Here is a 9,159-nt window from a genome sequence, read left to right as displayed (position 1 = left end):
ATTAATCGCATTAAAGTAATTGAATTTTATTTATTATAACAGTCAGTAATTTTCCCCCGGCCCACCATTAAAGTGTATAACACTTGTATATAACATACATAATGTATATATATACAAAAAATATACAAATTTTATATATTTTTTTGGCTATTATTTTTATAGCGGCTATACAATGTCATTTTTCCAAAGATTTTGGGGTATTTGTTCAATGGATATTTATTTCTTTTTCATACTGACGTGATTTTTGACTTTTCAGATTGTAGAATAATTTTACCTTTTAACTTAAAGGCTTTATGATTAAAATTTGTGAGATCCACGAGTTGAGTGTAAATAACATTTCATTCATAAGTCCGTGTGAATTTCACATGGTAGTAGTTTCCAACTGAAAGCCAATTAATATTTTCTTATTTATCATAAGTTAAATTGCTCAATAAGAATTAAGAAAGCCAAAAAAAAAAAGAGGTGCAAATCACTAGACAATTTTTCTTTTAACATTGAACCAAATTCGAACTACTCGAGAAAGCATGAACATGAAGACCACATGGCAGTATATGCAAAGTCAACGTAATTAGAGCAACATGGATATTGTTTACCCGAAAAATGGATAACAATTGAATTTATACGTGGTTTTAAGGATACGTGATATAACTTGGTATAAATAGAAAAAATACACATATATGTATCGAAATTAGCTATAAACGAAATAAATATTGAGAAAATAAATATGTTAGTATTGAAATTAACTGTAAAAGAAATAAATGCAAACCAAATGAATCAATTAGCCTTGGCCCTCAAGTTCGATCACCCTCAAACCAAGTGGAGAATAAACTGACACGAAAACAAAATGACTAAATATTGAAAACCAGAAGAAATGCAGTATATTGCTTTATATTGCATAAAAAATCTCTCCCTCTACAAATGATCAGACCCCCTTTATATAATAGGGAAGTTCTACTCTTGATATAATTCTAAATACAGTAAGGAATCTCATGATAGGTTAATTAATTGGCCTTTCCTTAATATGCGCCGGGATTTCCGCCGTGATTCTCGCCCAATTGCGGATATTCCGGCTTTCTGTTTTTTGGCTCGATAAGCTTCCCCCGGTTTCGCTCGATCTCTATCTTGTTTGGTCTCGATCTTGGACGGTTCCGATATCGATCGATCTGTAGGTTACGAGCTCGACACTTAAACTTCGCATCATGATTCGATATTGCACAAGTTCGAACCTTGTCCTATTATGTTCCAATCTCGATTAGTCATACGAAGGGCATCTCGGTTTTGACCATATACAGATAGTCCCCTCGTTTCTCGGAAAGAAGATGGCGAGAAACGATATGAATTTTCGAACTCCGACTAGATGGGTAATGACGTCAGCGACGAGCCCGATTATGACGTATGCGATGAAATGTCCCGTCGGTCCAGTTACCAAGGCATTAAATGCCTGTCAGTTGATGGTCGGCCATTACCGGTTCCGAACCGTCGCTAGCAACCTATAAGAATTCAAACTTTCACACTCAAAGCTCTTTCTACTTTTGCTTCTTCTTCAGAAAATCCCTTTGCTTCACAATTTTCACACCCAAATTTCTAGAACTCTAATCAAACCGCATACCATCCTAATTCTCTTTTCCCTTGTTCATCAATGGAGAAAACTTCCAAAACCGTGCTGCAGAAGCAAAACGCTTCTTCATCACGATCCTCCGGTGGCGAGGCTACGGCGGACCTCACCCTGAGAAATTCGTTCTGGTAGTGTGCCCAACCATCACTGATTTTAGGGTCTAAAAGGCCTCCTCGGTACCAGGCCGATGTGAGCCGGTCTCGAGCTATATATGCATAATCACCGAAAAAATCCTCGACAAAGTTATAGAGGAATGCAACAGGGACAAAAAAGCATGTAGTAATCCCATTGCCTGAGGAATCGATTACTACCCACGTGGAGGGGTTTCTAAGTATTTACACATACCTCTTCACGTTGGGTCCCTTAGACCCTATCATCGTCGCCTTTTGCAAGAGATACGACATGACCCTTGGCCAGGCCTATCCTTCATTTTGGAGAATAGTGATTCTCATCCGATTTTTCACCAGCAAAGCCGAGGGATGTCTTTTCACCCTCGATCACCTTATACGCCTTTACAATCCCTATCTCTATCGGGGAGGGCTGATCAAGCTTGCTCGCGGGCCAACACAGCCCCGTTCTCGAGCATAAACGAGACTCGTGACCGAGGTTGGATGGACCGATTTATCCGAATAAGGACTTTGGACCTGATCCCTGCTAAAGATATGCCGTTTCCTGAGAGATGGAACATGAATCGTGAGTAGTATTTTGCCGTTTCCTGAATGTTCAATTTTGCTGTTTTACTTCTTATCTTCTTTCCTCATCTATGTTTTTGGTGTTTCCGCTGTGGCCCAGATGCCGGACCCGATTTCGAAACTCAATCAATGGGTCGAGGGCCTGGTGTCACAGAGACCATACTCCAAGCGTGCCTGGATGGAGTTATCAAAGGGTCGGTGGGAGGCCCGCAATCATGGTAAGTTTCTCTCTTAGAACAGTTATTGTTCTGGCTTCTTCTCTTGTTTACTCCCCTTTTTTCCTTTGTAGGCCTCGGGAAGGATGTTGCAATGAGGCCCCCATCTGGTGACGAAGAAGCCCTTCCACCTGCTCCGAAGCAGGCGAAAAAGAAGAAAAGAAAAGGGGCTCCGAGTTCCCCGGGCTCGGAAAAGAAGAAACGGACGAGGAAGTCTCGCAAGCCCAAGGTGGACACCGGTGTTATGCCTTTGGAATTAATCCGCCGATTAAGGGACGAGCCCGAAGAAGGAGAAGAGGAAGATAATTCCAAATTAGTGGCCCGTGTGCGGGCTGGTACTTTGATACAAAAGTCCTCCGAACTGGCGGAGGTCGATGAGGGAGCTTTGGCCGAAGTTCCTGAACCAATAAGAGTTAAGGCCACCCCGTCAGCTGAGATGGTCGAGAGAGAGATCGGGGGCGATGCTTCCCGGGCAGCGGAAGATGTCTCGAGGGACGAGCTCAGAGTGATCGATATTTTTGGATCCCCTTAGATTTTGGACGCTATGATCCGCGAGGCCAATATGTTGGAAGGTCGCTCTTACGAAGGTATTTAGGGGGCGACTGATATCCATGGCTTCTTGGATGGGTTTGAGTCCGCTGCCTCGGAGGATGTTAGCGGGCTTGGTGGTTTACCGGTACCGAAGAAAGTACCATCATCGGGCGCTACCAGTTCTTCATCGAGCCTAAAACTGGTGGACCAATTCCCGGCCCCAAGTGTTAACCCCCATCGCAGGAGGAATATAGTGCTTTCTATCCCGGAGGATGCCCGAATTTTCTCTCCCCCCATGTGGATTGCTAGCTACCTTAGATCCTTGGTGACCGAGGAAGACCAAGCTGTGATGAACGCGGTGGGAGCCGCTTGCCTTTTTAATGAGGCCCAACATGCTCTGAATCGGGTAAATTCGAGGGTCTCTCCATTATTTCTTTTAAACTAGGAGTTGTAGATAATTCTAACATCTTCTTCCTTGTTTGCAGGCTTCGGTGTTGCATCACGAGGCTTTCCTCCAAATCCGGGAGGAGAAAGAGGTTGAGGTTTGGGACCTCACTGAGAAAAGTGATACCTACAAGCTTCTTAGTGAGAAGCTTCAGGCCGATTTAGTAACGGCTTAGGATGAGCATGTCGAGATGGCCGAGCAAGTATTCCAAGTGCTTCACGATAGTGAAGATGAATTGAAGATAACTACTAACGATCCGATTCTGCAGGTCCGGTAGAGGCTCGAACAAATCGGACGGCTCCAAATGTAGGTGGATGTGATACAGGCCGAGGCGGAAGAATTCAAAAAGAATATGGACATCTTAGCTTCGAAAAAGGAAACCGTCCAAGTGCAATTGGAGTCAGCCGAGACCCAGCTCCAAGCTGCAAAAGAGAAGGCCTCGGTGAAGGTCGAGAAGATCAAAGAGCTTCGGTCTCAGTTGGATTTGGCCGTTTCTGATAAGGCAAGCTTGGCCAACGAACTCGAAGTGGCCAGATCTGAGGTGGCCGTGGCCAACACAAAAGCTGATGCTAAAGTGGCCCAGTTTAGGGTCGACGTCGAGGCTGTTCAGGCCAAGGCCAATGGCATGGTGGATCATGCAAAATGGAAAGCTCTAAGGGAAGCTCTCGAGGGAGTTAATTCCCAGGGCTTTGATATTATGGCCGAAATCGAAAATGCCAAAGTAGAGGAAGCCAGGGCCCGAAGGCTGGCCTTCCTTGAGGAAGACTCCGAGAGCTCAAGTGAATTCGAAGTTGGAAAAGATCCCGAGGATGGAGATGCAACCTCCGATTAAGATCAAGCCACTTAGGACTTTATATGTTTTGTTTTTCTTTTGCATTTTTTCTGAGGCCGTTTTTGGCCGTTGTAAATTTTTGTTTTAGACCGATTTGGCCTTTGTAAAAAAAACTATATAAATATAAGGCTTTTCTTTCCCTTTCGGCTCTCATATTTTTCCTTTGCTTTATTATTTGTATTCACAAAGGTTGAAATGACTTAGCATGAAACAATAAGGTTGTGTTCGGGGGTTCGAACAAACCTTGCCTTTATTGCCTTTCTGGGTTAAGGCATTATTGGGGTTCGATGTTACCAAAGTTTTTCCCGAAAATATCTTAAGTTTGAGACTTTACCGAGGGTAGCCTTTAGAACCGGTTGTGAAAGAGCATTTTCTTTTTCGAAGGCCTGTATTTGTTACGGATGTCGGACGTCTCCAAGCCGTATTAAATTGCCCGTAGCCTTTTAGTTCGAGAGCTATCTATTGGGCTTGTTTTGTGTTACAACCCAAATTCGCATACCATAGATCACGCCGTAAGTTAGTCGACGTAAATCCAAGAAGAGATTATCTTTGAGATGATAAGAAGTTAATCCTATTGGTCTTAAACGATACAAGGGTGTATAAGAGTGGTTAACAAGTATTTGAAGTTAAACGAATCAAGGATGTTATAACCCATATTTTCGGGTAACACTAGAGGTAATTAATTGTCCCAAGAGGTCTTGTTTTAATGTATTTGAATCATATAATATCCGCATCATAAGTCTTGAAGTCAAGCGAGTTATGAAACAAAAGTCGATAAAAGTTATCGCAACCTAGGTTTATAATTTTACTTAAACTTTAGGTCAAATGTTACTGCATTTTTCTCCCAATGTGCTTGGAATTATGGGGTGATCTACCTATCAAATTTAAGATCTATGAGTCTAGTTTCCAACTCATTAAACCATTCGTCAATACGATCTCGGAATAGAGAGATATTCGCGTTTTTGCGAGAGTGCGCCAAGCTGCTCTCTATGGGGCCCACAAAGGCGGTTTAAGACATATGGACATATATAAGATACCTCAACCCCGTTTTAAGTCATTATTTTTCAGTATATTCAGACCTTATAACCCTAAAAACAGTCTCTCAAGGTTCTCTCATGATCCAAGACCCAAACAAAGGGCAAACAACACAAATCAAATGTCGGAAATCCCGTGGCGCTAGTAAGTTTCTTGTTCTTCTTGTTGTTGCTGATTTTTGTGTTGTTCCAGCTCGTGTGGGAGGCTGTTTTAAGTGTTTTATGTCCTGTAAATACACCTTCAAGTTTTTAATGTCAACCCTAGGTGATTTCAAGTCTTCTAAAGTAATTCTAGTGCCGAAAAACCCGAATTAATTGCTAGTTTCGCTTCCTTGTTCTTGTGGCAGAATTGAAGGGATATTTCGTGGAAAATTAAGGTCAAATTGGAGTTGTTCTTTCTGTTTAAAGGTAAGGAACCTATTACTCTATATATATTTAAGATTATCCAAGTTGCAGCTAAGTCGTTGAAGCTAGAAGTTGTGAAATATATATCGAAAGGCTTGGTAGTAATGTTGTTGGTTGGTGGACTGTTTTGGAGGCTCAATATGATTATTAATGATGTTGTTTGGGCTGTTTGGTGATTGTATTGACTTTTGGGAAGTCATACAAATAGGGGAGGTGCTGTCCGTTTAATCGTAAAGTAGGTTGTGGTCGATACATAATAGTTACGACGCTTAAACGATAATGATAGTGTCATTTGTCTTATTGTAGACTAAGGAGTCGTGACATTTGCATAGCTTGAGGTTGGGCAGTATATACAAGGTATGTGAGGCTATCCCCTTCATTCTTTTGCACGACTCCGATTGTACATAATGTAATGAACGAGCTCCCAAAGATACTCTACTCTTAGAAGCTAGCAGTACTTACATTGCTGCCCTTCTTATGAAACGATTGATATTGATGTTACTTCTCTTATTCTTATATTATCAATGTTGTTGGTAGTTCCTGATTCTTATAAGATTCTTGATGAAGAGTTAATCCTAATAACGTGTACGAAGGATACCAACCTTATGTCACTCCGAAAGGTTCAAAATGTGATTCCAATGAGTCCAGCATGCATCATATATATGTATCTATTTTACTCTACCGAGCCGCGCTATAGTCGGCCGGGTACGGCACCTATTATGCAACCACTGATCAGTTGGGTTTTACCGAGCTCCACGTGGCCGGGTACGATTTTACCGAGCCCTATGATGGCCGGGTACGTTTTACCGAGCCTATTATGGCCGGGTACGATATGATGATGGTGATGCCCACAAAGGCGTATGTTTTAAAATTTATGTATATATATGTATGTATCATGTATTTCATGTCAGTAGCCCTCAGAGGTACCCAGATGTCACAGGTTGTATATTCTCTATCCCTGTTTACATTACTGTTCTTACTTATGCTTTCTTGCCTCACATGCTCAGTACTTTATTCGTACTGACGTCCTTTTTATTTGTGGACGCTGCATGTCGTGCTGCAGGTCCTGATAGATAGGTAGACGTAGCTCCCCCACCACAGTAGGCTGTCCAGTTCAGCGGTTATTGGCGAGATCCCTTCTCCGGACTTGCCGTGGTCTTGGTATGCATTTTTGTAATAGACATTATGGGTATGTCGGGGCCCTATTCCGGCAATGTTGTAGCACTTATGTTTCTTTAGAAGCTCATAGACAGGTGTCGACTTATGTATGGTTTAGAATGCCTTGTCGGCTGATTTTTGTTGTATAGTCTTTCATGGCAGCATGGTAGCTTGTACCTTATATATAGTTTCTTGACAGTCTTGTCGTCCCAAGTTATGTATATTCATGACATTATCTTTCATTGTTGGATGTTCATGATCCATGTCTACTATTTATATTGATCTTGTCGGCCCTTAAAGATAATAAGGAAGGTTAGATAAAATGTACGTTGGTGCTCGGCAAGTATGGCCCGGGTACTAGTCATGACCCTCCAGTTGGGTCGTGACATTTTGGGATTTTATCTAGGCTTGCCCAAGATAATAGTCCCCGAGTGGGATGGCCGTGACCTTTAGAAATTGGGGAGTTGCCTATTAGGTCTTTTGCTCCCGAGGCCCGATAACTTGGGCTGTTTGAATCGGACAGCAGTCCCCAAGTGAGGGAGCGACCGTTTGTATTCCGGTTAAGTATTGCCCTTTGGGTTCGTTATTAAAAACATAAGATATTTGTAAAGTACTTCTCTTTATTCTCGATCAAAATATGGCTCGAACAATCTACGTGGGTACGGTTCGTTTTGACCGTTTGACCCTTATGATAAATCCTATCTATCGAGACCCTCCCTTTATGAAGTAGTCTTCTCGCTAGAGTTGATATTCGAAGATAATGCATATCCGAGGGTAGGCCCCCATTATTCTAGGTTGATTGCAAAGGAACCTTGGATATTGTTGGATTGATCTTCGGTGCTGATTCGTAGTCGGGCTTGATTCTAAGTTAGCACGATTCATCGTTGCCTCGTCAAAAACCTCTCCGAAAAAACCCATTTGGGACAAAAATAAGTATGAGGGAAAAAGAGTGCAACACGTGCTTTCATACCTAAAGACTTCGTGCCGTTCGCTGAAAAATCCATCGTCGTTTTTTGTCGACCCCCTGTAAGTGTTAATCTGAAATAGAAAAGGAATGGAAAAAGGGGCGTACCTTAGCAGTAGTACTATTTTAGGTGAGATATGTTCCAATTGCTTGGTAGTTATTCCCCATTCATCATTCCGAGCTTGTAGGACCCTTTTCCGGTGACCTCGAGAATTTGGTACGGTCCTTCCTAATTCGGACTCAATTTCCCTTCATTGGGATTTCGGGTGTTGGGGGTGACTTTTCTTAGCACTAAGTCCCCGACATTAAAATATCGAAGATTGGTTCTTCGATTGTAGTATCTCTCGATCCGTTTCTTTTGGGCGGCTAATTGGACGAGAGCGGTTTCACGCCTTTCATCCAATAGTTCTAGGCTCGTATTCATGGCCTCGTCATTTGATTCCTTTGTTGCATATCGGAATCGGATACTCGGCTCTCCGACTTTGACCGGTATTAGAGATTCGGCATCATAAACTAATAAGAATGGAGTATCCCTGGTGCTGGTCTTCGAGGTTGTGCGGTATGCCCAAAGAACTTCGGGTAGAATTTCCTTCCACTTTCCTTTGGCGTCGGTTAGCCTCTTCTTAAGATTTTGGATGATGGTTTTGTTGGTTGATTTGGCTTGTCTGTTCCCGCTGGGATGATAAGGTGTTGATAGGATTCTTTTGATCTTGTAATCCTCGAGAAATTTGGTTACTCTGCTGCCGATGAACTATTTTCCGTTATCACACTCAATTTCGGATGGCATCCCGAATCGACATATGATGTGATCCCAAATGAAGTCCATGACTTCCTTCTCCCTAACTTTCTCGATGACCTGTGCTTCAACCCACTTAGAAAAATAATCAGTCATAAACAAAATGAATTGAGCTTTACCAGGTGCCCATGGAAGAGGGCCAATGATGTCCATTCTCCACTTCATGAATGGCCATGGTGACAAGACCAAATGGAGCAGTTCCCCGAGTTGGTGAATCATTGGTGCATGCCTTTGGAATTTGTCACATTATTGAAAAAACTCTTTAACATCTCTTTCCATGTCGATCCATTAATAACCGGCTCTGATTACCTTTTAAACCAATGATTCGGAACCGGAGTGATTTCTGCAAGTGCCCTCGTGAACTTCCCTTAGAACATACTGTCACGACCCAAAAATAACCCCTGTCGTGATGGCGCCTATCGTGGAACTAGGCAAGCCGTATCATTTCCAAAACAAAACGATATTTTCATTT

This window comes from Nicotiana tabacum, chromosome 21, assembly GCF_000715075.1.
Source record: "Nicotiana tabacum cultivar K326 chromosome 21, ASM71507v2, whole genome shotgun sequence".
Classification (NCBI taxonomy): domain Eukaryota; kingdom Viridiplantae; phylum Streptophyta; class Magnoliopsida; order Solanales; family Solanaceae; genus Nicotiana; species Nicotiana tabacum.
This window is presented reverse-complemented; position numbering follows the sequence as displayed.